This window comes from Schistocerca nitens, chromosome 10, assembly GCF_023898315.1.
Source record: "Schistocerca nitens isolate TAMUIC-IGC-003100 chromosome 10, iqSchNite1.1, whole genome shotgun sequence".
Classification (NCBI taxonomy): domain Eukaryota; kingdom Metazoa; phylum Arthropoda; class Insecta; order Orthoptera; family Acrididae; genus Schistocerca; species Schistocerca nitens.
Window position 1 is genome coordinate 43,320,720 of NC_064623.1, and position 17,063 is coordinate 43,337,782.

Here is a 17,063-nt window from a genome sequence, read left to right on the forward strand (position 1 = left end):
GAGGCCGAAATGCACGCTTTTAAGCTCACGCAGACTGGCGTGAGGTCTGGAACAATTAAAGGAGTTGTAGTAGCCAAAAATAGTACATAGCTTCTGGAATACTTCACTTTAATCCATAATTGGAGAACATCGCTCTTGATTATACGTTAATTATAATCTCAATATAAACTGGTAATGGCGCCTTGCTAGATCGTATCAAATGACGTAGCTGAAGGCTATGCTAACTATCGTCTCGGCAAATGAGAGCGTATTTGTCATTGATCCATCTCTGGCAAAGTCGGCTGTACAACTGGGGCGAGTGCTAGGAAGTCTCTCTAGACCTGCAGTGTGGCGGCGCTCGGTCTGCAATCACTGACAGTGGCGACACGCGGGTCCGACGTATACTAATGGACCGCGGCCGATTTAAAGGCTACCACCTAGCAAGTGTGGTGTCTGGCGGTGACACCACAATCGACATAAAGTGTAGCAAGGGGAACCAAAGCTGATTTGGTGCTGTATTGTCTGCCATATGCATAGTGGTCGTGATTAAACTTTTTCTACTTGTGATGGCCACAAAACGAATGATCGTAGGATGATCAAGCTTTGTGCAAACATTTGCAAGGGCATGCGGAAGAAAGCTAGCGAATAAACGACTGAAATGATACGTTAATTTCTACGTGAGAGAACAACATATGCTAACGTGTACCATGTTTACGCTTCAGGTTAAAAAACTGGTTCAAACGGCTCTGAGCACTATGGGACTTCACATCTGAGGTCATCAGTCCCCTAGCACTTATAACTACATAAACCTAGCTAACCTAAGGACACCACACACATCCATGCCCGGGGCAGGATTCGAACCTGCGACCGTAGCGGCCGTGCGGTTCCAGACCGTAGCGCCTAGAACCGCACGGCCACTCCGGCCGGCGCTTGAGGTTACAACAGTTTCTCTCCGTCACTACCACCTGTATCCTCGATAGCCTTCAACCGCACTAGAGATACCATTCCTCAGTCGTTCAACTGAATGTTCGTCTATCTCGACACAGATTACTTGAAGATCACACATAGCACCTAGGATTCTCAATCTTGCACCTGTAACTTCTTCAACAGTTTGTGGCGCAATTGGCCTACGGCCTCTCTCAAGAGCCATTCCCTAATCGCCAGTTAATTTGACCTTCTGAATCATGTTCTTCAAAAAGGGGCTCTCTCCGAATTCCTTTAACGCGTCGATACACGCGAAGAGTAGCAACACTATTTCTGCAGTTTTGGTAAAATAGTTTGACTAGTAAAGCCGTGCTCACTTTTTCCAGACACTTGTTTACAGCCTGCAACTGTAAGGCACAGTGATGCTTGTGTCTCCACCTCACTACGCCTTTCCGGTTCCGGCGCACAATGGCAACACTGTTAACAATGTAAATCTTACAGTGCACAGCCTGAACACCGTTCCTACAAAGCTTGGTAGTCACGTTGTAAATGGTTTTCCGTCTACGATGGCTCAAGTAGCCAAAGTTTAATAATAACCACCCTGTAGAGTAACGCCTCATTTCGGTTTCTTTCAGATACAAGATGTTTCGCTCCTATGCGGCGGAGACGCAATAGCCGTCTGTAACTTCGTAGAACCTTAACTACCTGCTTGTATTATGAATCAGCGGGAGAATTTTAATGACCTCCCCTTTGTCGCTTTAATTTTAAAGTTTTAATACTATCGCCGTCTTTGGTCCTAATATTTCGTATTAAGAGCACGAAATAATTCCGTTATATTCCAAGTTATTACTCTGAAACTTTGCATCTCCAATATTGCAGGAAAGGTACCACCCTTTGCTCTTCCCTCCTCCCACAAAATGCCAATACTTGCATATTTACTCCCGTAACGCACCTTCCCTAAACTGTTTGTCGGACGGGAGCCATCTGGCGCCCGTAAACATGACCTGACACGGCGAAAGGCTTCCTGTTACTGTATACCTAAACTGCGAGTTCATAAGAGAATATTGTGACCACCATTTTTAATGTCCTGAAGCATCACCGCTTTATATAAAATATGACCCATATGTGAGTACAGGTTATTTGACTTTGCTTTTATGTTATGTAGTAAGATGAACATTCCGATAGTCCAGCATAATAATTAAGAGTTAATCTTAACCAAAAGCTGAAACCGTAATCCGTACAATAGATCTGAAGCAGCTAATCATTATCCATGTGATAATCTACTAGCGAACGCAGCAATTCGTATGATGCAAATTATTTTTTATCTGTGCCTACAATACCCAATAAACTGCAATGGTATGTGGTAAGGTGATGGCAGAATATGATATCTAAACCTCCGTCTCCGCAAGGACATGTTTCGAAGTTCAACAGCATCACGAACTTACTGGCACAGCCAAAATTTTATTCAAAATTGGAATCTCGTCCCTGCTATTCGGGAGGACGACCGTTCAATCCCGTGTCCGGCCATCCTGATTTAGGTTTTCCGTGATTTCCCTAAATCTCTCCAGGCAAATGCCGGGATGGTTCCTCTCAAAGGGCACGGCCCATTTCCTTCCCTAATCCGATGAGACCGATGACCTCGCTGTCTGGTCTCCTCCCCCAAAACAACCCACACCAACCTCCATGCTGAAGGTAGTTGATTCCCCCGTCGCTTTAAATGTCGCTAAATCGAATGTAACACATTCGGCAATGTAATTCTTGAGTGAACACAGGTGGAGATATATGAGCAACTGAAATAAAATTACGTTCCTAAGAATGCGTAAGTATATTCATTCCTAAAACACTGCCAAAACTAAAATGAAACACGCTCAAGTAGTGCGTTCATGTCGCGAGGGTGTAACTGGGTTCTAGTGTTAGTGATTAATTTGTTACAGTCATTGGCGATCAGAAGGCGCCCTGGGCACTTGGCTTTGCTCCCTCAACTTTGACTCTGCAGGCATTGGCTGAGTTTAGAGGCGAACAGTATGTGCAGTATTGACTCTAGAGTACCGCCATCACCTGATGACATGTACGTGCTCATGTCAAATAATATCAGCCATTTGAAGAGGGGCGCAATGTTGGCCTGCGAGTCTCCGGATGGACGTATCGACAGGTTGCTGCACATGTTGGGCACCGTGAATATGTAGAGTGTCGTTGCTGTTAGCGGTGGGCTGTGGGGAACTCCACTACCCTTAGACCAGTTTCGGAACGTCAGTGTAGTACAGACGTATGTCCAAATCAGCGCCTAATTTGAGCCAATGTTGAAGCTAAACTGTCATAAAGGACCATTGGGTGCGTTCTATTTGATGCAGATTTACGAATGCGTGCGCCTCAGGCCAGGCTACTACTGACACCACGGCACCGCCAAGCTCGGCTTTTCTGGTGTCGTGAAAGACTCGACTGGAGAGGGGTTGGATGGTTGATTGACTGGTTGGTTGATTGGTGGGAAGGGGCCAAACAGCGAGGTCATTGGTCCTATCGGATTAGGGAAGGACGGGGAAGGAAGTTGGGTGTGCCATTTCAAAGGAACCATCGCAGGATTTGCCTGAAGCTATTTAGGGAAATCACGGAAAACCTAAATCAGATTTGAACCGTCGTCCTCCCGAATGCGAGTCCAGTGTGGTAACCACTGGACTAGCTACTGGAGTGTCGAAGAGCGTTCTGCTGCCTTGAGTGATGCGAATAGGTTCTATATCAACATCTACGTGATTACTCTGCTATTCACAATAAAGTGCCTGGCAGAGGGTTCAATGAACCACCTTCATGCGGTCTCTCTACCGTTTTACTCTCGAACGCCACGCGGGAAAAACGAGCACGTAAATTTTTCTGTGCGAGCCCTGATTTCTCTTATCTTATCGTGATGATCATTTCTCCCTATGTAGGTCGGTGCCAACAGAATGTTTTGGCAATCGGAGGAGAAAACTGGTGATTGAAATTTCATGAGAAGATCCGTCGCAACGAAAAATGCCATTGTTTTAATGATGGCCACTCCAATTCACGTATCATGTCTGTGACACTATCTCCCCTATTTCGCGATAATACAAAAGAGCTGCCCTTCTTTGTACTTTTTCGATGTCATCCATCAGTCCCACCTGATGCGGATCTCACACCGCGCAGCAATACTCCAGAATAGGGCGGATAAACAAAGGCGGTTAAAGGGCTAGGACACGCCTCATTTCATTTACAATTAAAGTTACACTACTGGCCACTAATATTGCTATACGAAGAAGAAATGCAGATGTTAAATTGGTATTCATTGGACAAATATATTATACTAGAACTGACATGTGATTACACTTTCACGCAATGTGGGTGCATATATCCTGAGAAATCAGTGCCCAGAACAACCACCTCTGGCCGTAATAACGGCCTTGATACGCCTGGGAATTGAGTCAAACAGAGCTTGGATGGCGTGTACAGGTGCAGCTGCTAATGCAGCTTCAACACAATACCACAGTTCATCAAGAGTAGTGACTGGCGTTTTGTGACGAGCCAGTTGTTCGGGCACCATTGACCAGACGTTTTCAGTTGGTGAGAGATCTGTAGAATGTGCTGGCCAGGGCAGCAGTCGAACATTTTCTGTATCCAGAAAAGCCCATACAGGACCTGCAACATGCGGTCGTGCATTATCCTGCTGAAATCTAGGGTTTCGCAGGGATCGAATGAAGGATAGAGCCACGGGTCGTAGCACAAAGTGCCAATGCGAACAAGAGGTGACCGAGACGTGTAACCAATGGCACTCCATACCAGTATGGCGATGACTAATACACGCCTCCATTGTGAGTCACTGCGATGTCGCCAAACACGGATGCGACCATCATGATGCTGTAAACAGAACCTGGATTCCTCCGAAAAAATGACGTTTTGCCATTCGTGCACCTAGGTTTGTCGTTGAGTACACCATCGCAGGTGCTCCTGTCTGTGATGCAGCGTCAAGGGTAACCGCAGCCATGGTCTCCAAGCTGATTGTGCATGCTGCTGCAAACGTCGTCGAACTATTCGTGCAGATTGTTGTTGTCTTTCAAACGTCCCCATCTGTTGACTCAGGGATGGAGACATGGCTGCACGATCCGTTACAGCCAGGCGGATAAGATGCCTGTCATCTCGACTGCTAGTGATACTAGGCCGTTGGGATCCAACATGGCGTTCCGTATTATCCTCCTGAACCCACCGATTCCATATTCTGCTAACAGTCATTGGATGTCGACCTACGCGAGCAGCAATGTCGCGATACGATAAGCCGCAATCGCGATAGGCTACATTCCGACCTTTATCAAAGTCGGAAACCTGATGGTACGCATTTCTCCTCCTTACACGAGGCATCACAACAACATTTCACCATGCAACGCCGGTCAACTGCTGTTTGTGTATGAGAAATCGGTTGAACACTTTCTTCATGGCAGCTCGTTTTAGGTGTCGCCAGCGGCGCCAACCTTGTGTGAATGCTCTCATTAGCTAATCATTTGCGTATCACAGCATCAGCCCGCATCTCGTGGTCGTGCGGTAGCGTTCTCGCTTCCCACGCCCGGGTTCCCGGGTTCGATTCCCGGCGGGGTCAGGGATTTTCTCTGCCTCGTGATGGCTGGGTGTTGTGTGCTGTCCTTAGGTTAGTTAGGTTTAAGTAGTTCTAAGTTCTAGGGGACTGATGACCATAGATGTTAAGTCCCATAGTGCTCAGAGCCATCACAGCATCTCCTTCCTGCCCGTTTAATTTCGCGTCTGTAGGATGTCATATTCGTGGTGTAGCAATTTTAGCGGCCGGTAGTGTATTATAAATTCCGGTTACATAAATTTTGAATAAAATCGTACTCATTAAATTGTTCTACCTGAAAAGGAACTCGAGTCAGGCTAAAACAGTTATTGCTGATTAACGCGCCTATGTGACACTTAACCGTGTACGTAGTTACTATTCATATGGAGGAAATCACTCTGTAATGAGTTACTCGTACTTCGTATACACATGCAGGTTCGGCTTCTAAAAGATGAAGTAACTAACGATAGAGCCGTTATGGGGCTTGATCGTTGTGTCACCAAGCGAGTCACTTCAGCCTTACGTTACATGCCTCAGAATCATTTGCTTCATAAAATTAGTACAAGACTGACAATTTCAAAAAATAAAATACATTTTTTAAACAAAATGGTCCAAGTATTATCGGCAAAAGTTTTTCAACGAACATACCTACACCTGTATCGTGGCGATGCCAAAAGCGGAAGATTGATACAAATCATTTCGAAGAAATAATAAGTAATTCATGGAGAAAAGATTAGTACTGGCTTGTTATAATTAAACTGATGGTGTTGCGAGTGCGACCATGTGTGCTGTATACATTTCAAGACGCTGAAACATCGAAGGTATGTTCATTAATCGGTGTGCTCTTGTACTGTGCTGATAAAAATAGTTGCGCTTTCAGCCACCAGGTGGAAATATTGAACTGCAAGCAGCCAGAATGTGGTGTGGGTACAGGAAAATCGGAAGAACGATCGAACACACGATAACGGTGTCTGTGGCACGTTTGTCGGGATATGGTCACAAATCTAGAGATGATGCAATCGAAATGCCATGACAAAAGAAGACGAAGTAAATATTCGAGTATTCGAATCGAGATCAGCTGCCAACATGAGTAACGTAGAAGTCAATATCCTCAGAGTAGTGAAGCAACTTAAATCACTTAATAAAAGCAAGTCTTCTGGTCCAGACTGTATACCAGTTAGGTTCCTTTCGGAGTATGCTGATGCATTAGCTCCATACTTAACAATCATATGTAACCGTTTCTCGACGAAAGATCCGTACCCAAAGACTGGAAAGTTGCACAGGTCACACCAATATTCAAGAAAGGTAGTAGGAGTAATCCACTAAATTACGGGCCCATATCGTTAACGACGATATGCAGCAGGATTTTAGAACGTATATTGTGTTCGAACAATATGAATTACCTCGAAGAAAACGGTCTATTTACACACAGTCAATATGGGTACAGAAAACATCGTTCCTGTGAAAAACAACTATCTCTATATTCACATGAAGTGCTGAGTGCTATTGACAAGGGATTTCAGATCGATTTCGTATTTCTGGATTTCCGGAAGGCTTTCGACACTGTACCACGCAAGCGGCTCGTAGTGAAATTGCGTGCTTTTGGAATATCGTCTCAGTTATGTGAATGGATTTGTGATTTCGTGTCAGAGAGGTCACAGTTCGTAGCAATTGACAGAAAGTCATCGAGTAAAACAGAAGTTATATCTGGCGTTCTCCAAGGTACTGTTATAGGCCCTTTGCTGTTCCTTATCTATAGAAACAATTTTGGAGACAATCTGAGCAGCCGTCTTCGGTTCTTGCAGATGACGCTGTCGTTTATCGACTAATAAAGTCGTCGGAAGATCAAAACAAACTGCGAAACGGTTTATAAAAGGTAACTGAATGATGCGAAAAGTGGCAGTTGACCCTAAATAAGGAAAAGTGTGAGGTCATCCACATGAGTACTAAAAGGAATTCGTCAAACTTCGGTTACACCATAAATCAGTCTAATCTAAAAGCCATAAATTCAACTAAATACCTAGGTATTACAATTACGAAGAACTTAAATTGGAAGGAATACATAGAAAATGTTGTGGGGAAGGTTAGCCAAGGACTGCGTTTTATTGACAGGACACTTTGAAAATGTAACAGATCAACTACACTACGCTTGTCCGTCTGCTGTGAGAATACTGCTGCGCTGTGTGTGATCCTTACCAGATAGGACTGACGAAGTACATCGAAAAAGTTTAAAGAAGGGCAGCACGTTTTGTATTATCGCGAAATATGGGAGAGAGTGTCACAGAAACGATAAAGGATTTGGGCAGGACATCATTCAAAGAAAGGCGTTTTTCGTTGCGACGGAATCTTCTCACGAAATATCACCATATTTCCCCTCCGAATGCGAAAATATATTGTTGACACCGACCTACATAGGGAGGAACGATCACCAAGATAAAATAATTGACACCAGAGTTCGTACGGAGAGATATAGGTGTTCATTCTTTCCGCGCGCTATACAAGATTGGTACACTCCTGGAAATGGAAAAAAGAACACATTGACACCGGTGTGTCAGACCCACCATACTTGCTCCGGACACTGCGAGAGGGCTGTACAAGCAATGATCACACGCACGGCACAGCGGACACACCAGGAACCGCGGTGTTGGCCGTCGAATGGCGCTAGCTGCGCAGCATTTGTGCACCGCCGCCGTCAGTGTCAGCCAGTTTGCCGTGGCATACGGAGCTCCATCGCAGTCTTTAACACTGGTAGCATGCCGCGACAGCGTGGACGTGAACCGAATGTGCAGTTGGCGGACTTTGAGCGAGCGCCACAATCAGGACTGCATACGACCGAGGCACACAGGGCCAACACCCGGCATCATGGTGTGGGGAGCGATCTCCTACACTGGCCGTACACCACTGGTGATCGTCGAGGGGACACTGAATAGTGCACGGTACATCCAAACCGTCATCGAACCCATCGTTGTACCATTCCTAGACCGGCAAGGGAACTTGCTGTTCCAACAGGACAATGCACGTCCGCATGTATCCCGTGCCACCCAACGTGCTCTAGAAGGTGTAAGTCAACTACCCTGGCCAGCAAGATCTCCGGATCTGTCCCCCATTGAGCATGTTTGGGACTGGATGAAGCGTCGTCTCACGCGGTCTGCACGTCCAGCACGAACGCTGGTCCAACTGAGGCGCCAGGTGGAAATGGCATGGCAAGCCGTTCCACAGGACTACATCCAGCATCTCTACGATCGTCTCCATGGGAGAATAGCAGCCTTCATTGCTGCGAAAGGTGGATATACACAGTACTGGTGCCGACATTGTGCATGCTCTGTTGCCTGTGTCTATGTTCCTGTGGTTCTGTCAGTGTGATCGTGTGATGTATCTGACCCCAGGAATGTGTCAATAAAGTTTCCCCTTCCTGGGACAATGAATTCACGGTGTTCTTATTTCAATTTCCAGGAGTGTATAATGAATTGTGAAGGTGTTTCGATGAACCCTCTGCGAGGCACTTAAATGTGATTTGCAGAGTATCAATGTAGATGTAGATGTACATGAAGCAAATCTTTGACCTGGAAAACGGCATGTGGTGCCGCTTAATCTTACACGAAAAAAGAGGCGTGGACGCGGTTGCGTTCTTGAAATTCTGGAATCGCTTGTTGCACAAGGAGGTGCCTGCTGCGTGCAGATGTCACTTTACAACTGACAGCTTCGCGAGATATCATCCCATCCGAGAAAAACGGACCGAAAATGAAGGCTCTTGCGAAACTATATCAAACAGTCACATAGTCTGAATCCAGCAAATGTTCCTGTACAGCTTGTGATGGAGTAGAATCCCACATGCGACAGTTCTGTGCTCTCATGGCAGCGTGTCCCGTCCACCCCATGAATGTTCCGCGCAGACATGTCATTCACTTCGCCGCGAGCTTAAAAACGAAGGGAACTAAAGCCTATCTTGGTGCTTCATTTGTCGCACATTCTGCTCCTTGTAGGGAAACTAGTGTAAAAAGCGCCGCAACATGTTTTGAACCGTTGACCGGGAAAGAAACAATTCCTGCGACACAGCTCGAGCACTGGCTGCAAAACTTGAGGCGTGTACTTCACGGTCAGATACAGCTACAGCAACTTCATCAACAGCTGCCGTGGGAATGGGCCTCTTCTCTCTACCTGTTGCACCTTGTAATTCACATTTCTCTTCAGAGTTCTTTATCATATTCTTTTGTCCGTTTGTTGACACAGGGCCACTTGGCAGCTGTTTCTGTGGGCTGTGCACGATATTCCCGAAATAAAGCGTTACTACTGGTACCGTTCTAGTAAAACAACTTTACCAGCAGTGCACGTCGTTTCTTCTCAAAAGCTACTGTGTTTCGTACAGAAAACATCGATCTTCTTAATCCGTTACACCATCAGTCGCTTCACAAAAAGAAATCAACAAATGTCGACAGGCGACAAAGAGCATACTGACGTCAGAACAGGAAATGTTTCACTTTCTGACAGCTTACAGCGCCATGTTTTCACTTAGTGGCAGAACGTGGAACTATTATTTTTTGAGGCTATTCCACGAGTACACTGATTAATAAACACGAGTCTGACATTTCGACGTCCTGCATTATATACACCCTGCACTACAGCATTCGGAACATGGTGAGTTTAATTACAGTGGATAGTTTTTAAAAACTTTTTTCTGTTCCATAAAATCATATTTCTACTGTTAAAATTTGCTATATGGGAAGCAAGATAAATGATGATGGTCGAAGTAGAGAGGATATAAAATGTAGACTGGCAATGGCAAGGAAAGCGTTTCTGATAAAGAGAAATTTATTAACGTCGAGTATAGATTTAAGTGTCAGGAAATCGTTTCTGAAAGTATTTGTACGGAGTGTGGCCATGTATGGAAGTGAAACGTGGACGATAAATAGTTTGGACAAGAAGAGAATAGAAGCTTTCGAAATGTGGTGCTACACAAGAATGCTGAAGATTAGATGGGTAGATCACATAACTAATGAGGAGGTACTGAATAGGATTGGGGAGAAGAGAAATTTGTGGCACAACTTGACTAGAAGAAGGGATCGGTTGGTAGGACATGTTCTGAGGCATCAAGGGATCACCAATTTAGTATTGGAGGGCAGCGTGGAGGGTAAAAATCGTAGAGGGAGACCAAAAGATGAATACACTAAGCAGATTCAAAAGGATGTAGGTTGCAGTAGGTACTGGGAGAGGAGGAGGCTTGCACAGGATAGAGTAGCATGGAGAGCTGCATCAAACCAGTCTCAGGACTGAAGACCACAACAACAACAACTGTTAAAATAGCGTAACTGTCAAAATTCCGCAAACATCTTCATTGAAATGATATCAGGAGTTATCGTGCGTAAGTCTGCAAGTGGGATGTTAATGTGTTGGCAGCGCTGTGTAGCGATTCACATTGGATCTGTGACTGCGCTTTCTTTGTACGGGACTCTGTAGCTGGTCGGACTCGTTGCTGAAAGTTAATCGCCAGTACTGTTTCGCAGTTGGAAGTTAGTCGCCAGCAGTGATGGAAGTACTGTTGGACAGTTGGAGGTGAACAGCCAGCAGTGATGGATGTGGGAAGTTAACACTGATAGAGGGTAGACGCCTGAACAGTTAGCGTAGGCTAATGATCTGGGAGTATCCGACTTGGAGACTTAAAATTATTCATGATTATAAACACTCCTGGAAATGGAACAAAGAACACATTGACACCGGTGTGTCAGACCCACCATACTTGCTCCGGACACTGCGAGAGGGCTGTACAAGCAATGATCACACGCACGGCACAGCGGACACACCAGGAACCGCGGTGTTGGCCGTCGAATGGCGCTAGCTGCGCAGCATTTGTGCACCGCCGCCGTCAGTGTCAGCCAGTTTGCCGTGGCATACGGAGCTCCATCGCAGTCTTTAACACTGGTAGCATGCCGCGACAGCGTGGACGTGAACCGAATGTGCAGTTGACGGACTTTGAGCGAGGGCGTATAGTGGGCATGCGGGAGGCCGGGTGGACGTACCGCCGAATTGCTCAACACGTGGGGCGTGAGGTCTCCACAGTACATCGATGTTGTCGCCAGTGGTCGGCGGAAGGTGCACGTGCCCGTCGACCTGGGACCGGACCGCAGCGACGCACGGATGCACGCCAAGACCGTAGGATCCTACGCAGTGCCATAGGGGACCGCACCGCCACTTCCCAGCAAATTAGGGACACTGTTGCTCCTGGGGTATCGGCGAGGACCATTCGCAACCGTCTCCATGAAGCTGGGCTACGGTCCCGCACACCGTTAGGCCGTCTTCCGCTCACGCCCCAACATCGTGCAGCCCGCCTCCAGTGGTCGCGACAGGCGTGAATGGAGGGACGAATGGAGACGTGCCGTCTTCAGCGATGAGAGTCGCTTCTGCCTTGGTGCCAATGATGGTCGTATGCGTGTTTGACGCCGTGCTGGTGAGCGCCACAATCAGGACTGCATACGACCGAGGCACACAGGGCCAACACCCGGCATCATGGTGTGGGGAGCGATCTCCTACACTGGCCGTACACCACTGGTGATCGTCGAGGGGACACTGAATAGTGCACGGTACATCCAAACCGTCATCGAACCCATCGTTCTACCATTCCTAGACCGGCAAGGGAACTTGCTGTTCCAACAGGACAATGCACGTCCGCATGTATCCCGTGCCACCCAACGTGCTCTAGAAGGTGTAAGTCAACTACCCTGGCCAGCAAGATCTCCGGATCTGTCCCCCATTGAGCATGTTTGGGACTGGATGAAGCGTCGTCTCACGCGGTCTGCACGTCCAGCACGAACGCTGGTCCAACTGAGGCGCCAGGTGGAAATGGCATGGCAAGCCGTTCCACAGGACTACATCCAGCATCTCTACGATCGTCTCCATGGGAGAATAGCAGCCTTCATTGCTGCGAAAGGTGGATATACACAGTACTAGTGCCGACATTGTGCATGCTCTGTTGCCTGTGTCTATGTGCCTGTGGTTCTGTCAGTGTGATCATGTGATGTATCTGACCCCAGGAATGTGTCAATAAAGTTTCCCCTTCCTGGGACAATGAATTCACGGTGTTCTTATTTCAATTTCCAGGAGTGTATTTTTGTACTGGATTTCAGTGACGATTATTAAGGTAAAATACACATTATATGGCTTGCAACAAAATCTTTCTCCTGCTAACAACATGCCTATTAGTAGTTAGTGACTTTAGTAGTTAGACCCTTTTATTTAACTGGCAGTATTTACGCTCGCTCTATTGCAGTAGTTCGCGAAGGTTTTTGTGAAGTAAGTGCTTAATGAAATGTACAGGTTATTGTTAAGATTTCTTTTTAGTCAGGGCCATTCTTTTGAATTAATTATTTGAAGTCAGGTAGCAATTTTTTTTTGAGCAGTTATATTGCGTTGCGCTACAATATTGTGGGTCAGTATTGACACGATAAGAAAAAGTAAAGAGGAAGTAGGCTCAGTACGTTCAGTTTTACTCAGCTGTTTCAGAATCAAATAACGTAAAAATATCATTTTCTCAGTCATTCAGCAATTTAAGTACAGACAGACACATTTAAATAACTACACTCCTGGAAATTGAAATAAGAACACCATGAATTCATTGTCCCAGGAAGGGGAAACTTTATTGACACATTCCTGGGGTCAGATACATCACATGATCACACTGACAGAACCACAGGCACATAGACACAGGCAACAGAGCATGCACAATGTCGGCACTAGTACAGTGTATATCCACCTTTCGCAGCAATGCAGGCTGCTATTCTCCCATGGAGACGATCGTAGAGATGCTGGATGTAGTCCTGTGGAACGGCTTGCCATGCCATTTCCACCTGGCGCCTCAGTTGGACCAGCGTTCGTGCTGGACGTGCAGACCGCGTGAGACGACGCTTCATCCAGTCCCAAACATGCTCAATGGGGGACAGATCCGGAGATCTTGCTGGCCAGGGTAGTTGACTTACACCTTCTAGAGCACGTTGGGTGGCACGGGATACATGCGGACGTGCATTGTCCTGTTGGAACAGCAAGTTCCCTTGCCGGTCTAGGAATGGTAGAACGATGGGTTCGATGACGGTTTGGATGTACCGTGCACTATTCAGTGTCTCTTCGACGATCACCAGTCGTGTACGGCCAGTGTAGGAGATCGCTCCCCACACCATGATGCCGGGTGTTGGCCCTGTGTGCCTCGGTCGTATGCAGTCCTGATTGTGGCGCTCACCTGCACGGCGCCAAACACGCATACGACCATCATTGGCACCAAGGCAGAAGCGACTCTCATCGCTGAAGACGACACGTCTCCATTCGTCCCTCCATTCACGCCTGTCGCGACACCACTGGAGGCGGGCTGCACGATGTTGGGGCGTGAGCGGAAGACGGCCTAACGGTGTGCGGGACCGTAGCCCAGCTTCATGGAGACGGTTGCGAATGGTCCTCGCCGATACCCCAGGAGCAACAGTGTCCCTAATTTGCTGGGAAGTGGCGGTGCGGTCCCCTACGGCACTGCGTAGAATCCTACGGTCTTGGCGTGCATCCGTGCGTCGCTGCGGTCCGGTCCCAGGTCGACGGGCACGTGCACCTTCCGCCGACCACTGGCGACAACATCGATGTACTGTGGAGACCTCACGCCCCACGTGTTGAGCAATTCGGCGGTACGTCCACCCGGCCTCCCGCATGCCCACTATACGCCCTCGCTCAAAGTCCGTCAACTGCACATACGGTTCACGTCCACGCTGTCGCGGCATGCTACCAGTGTTAAAGACTGCGATGGAGCTCCGTATGCCACGGCAAACTGGCTGACACTGACGGCGGCGGTGCACAAATGCTGCGCAGCTAGCGCCATTCGACGGCCAACACCGCGGTTCCTGGTGTGTCCGCTGTGCCGTGCGTGTGATCATTGCTTGTACAGCCCTCTCGCAGTGTCCGGAGCAAGTATGGTGGGTCTGACACACCGGTGTCAATGTGTTCTTTTTTCCATTTCCAGGAGTGTATATATGACGATAGTATCTGTTCCCGAAAGAACAGTTACCGTTGAAGACCTTGCAGCTTTGCTAGAAATGAAATGATAATGGACACCCTAGCTGCTACAGGCGTTGATATACTTCACTGGGGACGTGTTGAAAATGTGTGCCCCGACCGGGACTCGAACCCGGGATCTCCTGCTTACATGGCAGACGCTCTATCCATCTGAGCCACCGAGGGCACAGAGGATACTGCACCTGCAGGGACGTATCCCTTGCACGCTCCCCGTGAGATCCACATTCCCAACATGTCCACACCACTACATTCGTAGTGCGCCTAATAGATGTTAGCCCATCATACTCATTACTCGTGGCAGATTAATCTACCAAGTCCCGTACGAGTTCGGGCATAGCGTGTGTGTATACTATCGTCATATATAGTTAAAATATGGCTTCCCGGCCATTGATCTTCTTGTGCGAAAGCACACGCTATGCCCGAACTCGTACGGGACTTGGTAGATTAATCTGCCACTAGTAATGAGTATGATGGGCAAACATCAATTAGGCGCACTACGAATAGTGGTGTGGACATGTTGTGAATATGGGTCTCACGAGGAGCGTGCAAGGGATAAGTTCCTGCAGGTGCAGTATCCTCTGTGCCCTCGGTGGCTCAGATGGATAGCCACGTAATGGATGGATCTGCCATGTAAGCAGGAGATCCCGGGTGCGAATCCCAGTCGGGGCACACATTTTCAACATGTCCCCAGTGAAGTATATAAACGCCTGTTGCAGCTAGGGTGTCCATTTACGTATCATTACATTTAAATAAAGACGTTTTAACTCCATAAGCAGAAAAATCACTTTGCGGTTCATGAAAAGATGCGTTACAACCTGAGCGTTTCATTTGGTCTGAATTTTCTATCATATACTACCGCAATGAACTACCGTCATCTCAGTTGTCAATAAACAGGCTTTGTCCTTGAACGTATTGCATTCTTTCCCAAGCAGTATATCTTGTAAAGCAATACAAAATCTCACGTTTCATACATAAATCCCATTTAACAGAATACGTCTCTTTACACTTCCATCCATGTATAACACTGAAAATAAAACAATCACATATTTACATTAATGAGCGAAATAGTATTTGGTTGGTGGAATCTCATTGGGCATAAGGAACTTGGAAGTTGCGATGACAGAATAAGAATTGCATATTGATTCCTACGTGTTCAAGCGAATTTGTTAATTTTCAACATCTAACGTTGCCCACTGTAAATACGAATTTCTAGTCTGTTTTGTAAGGAAATCCAGCGTAACATACACTGAAGAGCCAAAGAAACTGGTACACCTGCCTAATATCGTGCAGAGTCCCCGCTGCACGACGTGACGTGGACTCGACTAATGTCTGAAATAGTGCTGGAGCAAATTGCACCATGAATCTTGCAGGGCTATCCGTAAATCCGTGAGACTACAAAAGGGTGGAGATGTCTTCTGCACAACACGTTACAAAGCATCACAGATATCGTCAATAATGTTCATGCCTGGAGTGTTTGGTGGCCAGCGGAAGTGTTTAACCTCAGAAGCGCGTTCCTGAAGCCACTCTGTAGCAATTCTGAACGTGCGAGGTGTCGCACTGTCCTGCTGGAATTGTCTATGTCCGTCGGAATGCACAATGGACGCAGGTGATCAGACAGGATGCTTACGTCCGTGCCACCTGTCAGAGTAGTATCTAGACATACCACGGCAGTCCAACTAGAGACGAGCCACACCATTACAGATCCCCCACAGGCTTGAACACTCCGCTGCCGACATTCAGGGTCCATTGATTCACGAGGTTGTTCCATATCCGTACTCATACATCCGCTCGATACAGTTTGAAACGAGACTCGTCCGACCAGGCAACATGTTTCCAGTCATCAACAGTCGGATGTCGGTGTTGATGGTCCAGACGAGGCGTAGAGCCTTCTGTCGTACAGTCATCGAGGGTACACGAGTGGGCTTTCGCCTCCGAACGTCCATATCAATTACGTTTCGCTGAATGGTCCGCACGCTGACAGTTGTTGGCTCAGCACTGAAATCTGCAGCAATTTGCGGAAGGGTTGCACTTTTGTCAAGTTTCTATTGTCACGATTCTACTGAGTCGTCGTTGGTCCTGTTGTTGAAGGATCTTTTTCTAGCCGCAGCGATGTCGGAAATCTGATGTTTTACCGCATTCCTGAATTCCACGGCACACTCGTGGCATGGTCGTACGGGAATATGCCGACTTCATCGCTACCTCGGAGATCCTGTCTCTCATCCCTCGTGCGCAGTCTATATCACCACGTTCTAACTCATATCTTTATAACCTCCCATTGTAGTAGCAGTAAGTGATTTAATAACTGCGCCACACAGTTGTAGTCTTATATAGGCGTATTCTGTCAGTTTACGTATCTCTGTAGTTGAATACGCATGCGTGTATTAGTTTCCTTGGGGCTTCAGTGTAGTTTTTCTTTCCTCCTCCATTGCCTTGTTGCTTGACAAGAAAATGTCTGTATGTCTTATTAAGCGCCCTAATCACTTTTACGCTCAGCAGAGAACGAATGTGCAATGTTGGTAAATCAACGAAGCTGATTTCTGTTTCCTCAACG

The 17,063-nt window shown here is 47.0% G+C and overlaps 1 non-coding gene across 1 annotated transcript; it reads right to left on the bottom strand.

Moving 5' to 3' along the window:
- Nucleotides 1-14,603: 14,603 nt before the first annotated feature.
- Nucleotides 14,604-14,678, bottom strand: Trnat-ugu (transfer RNA threonine (anticodon UGU)). Its single transcript has one exon. It is a non-coding gene; the product is annotated as a tRNA-Thr (tRNA).
- Between the last annotated feature and the right edge of the window lie 2,385 nt (nt 14,679-17,063).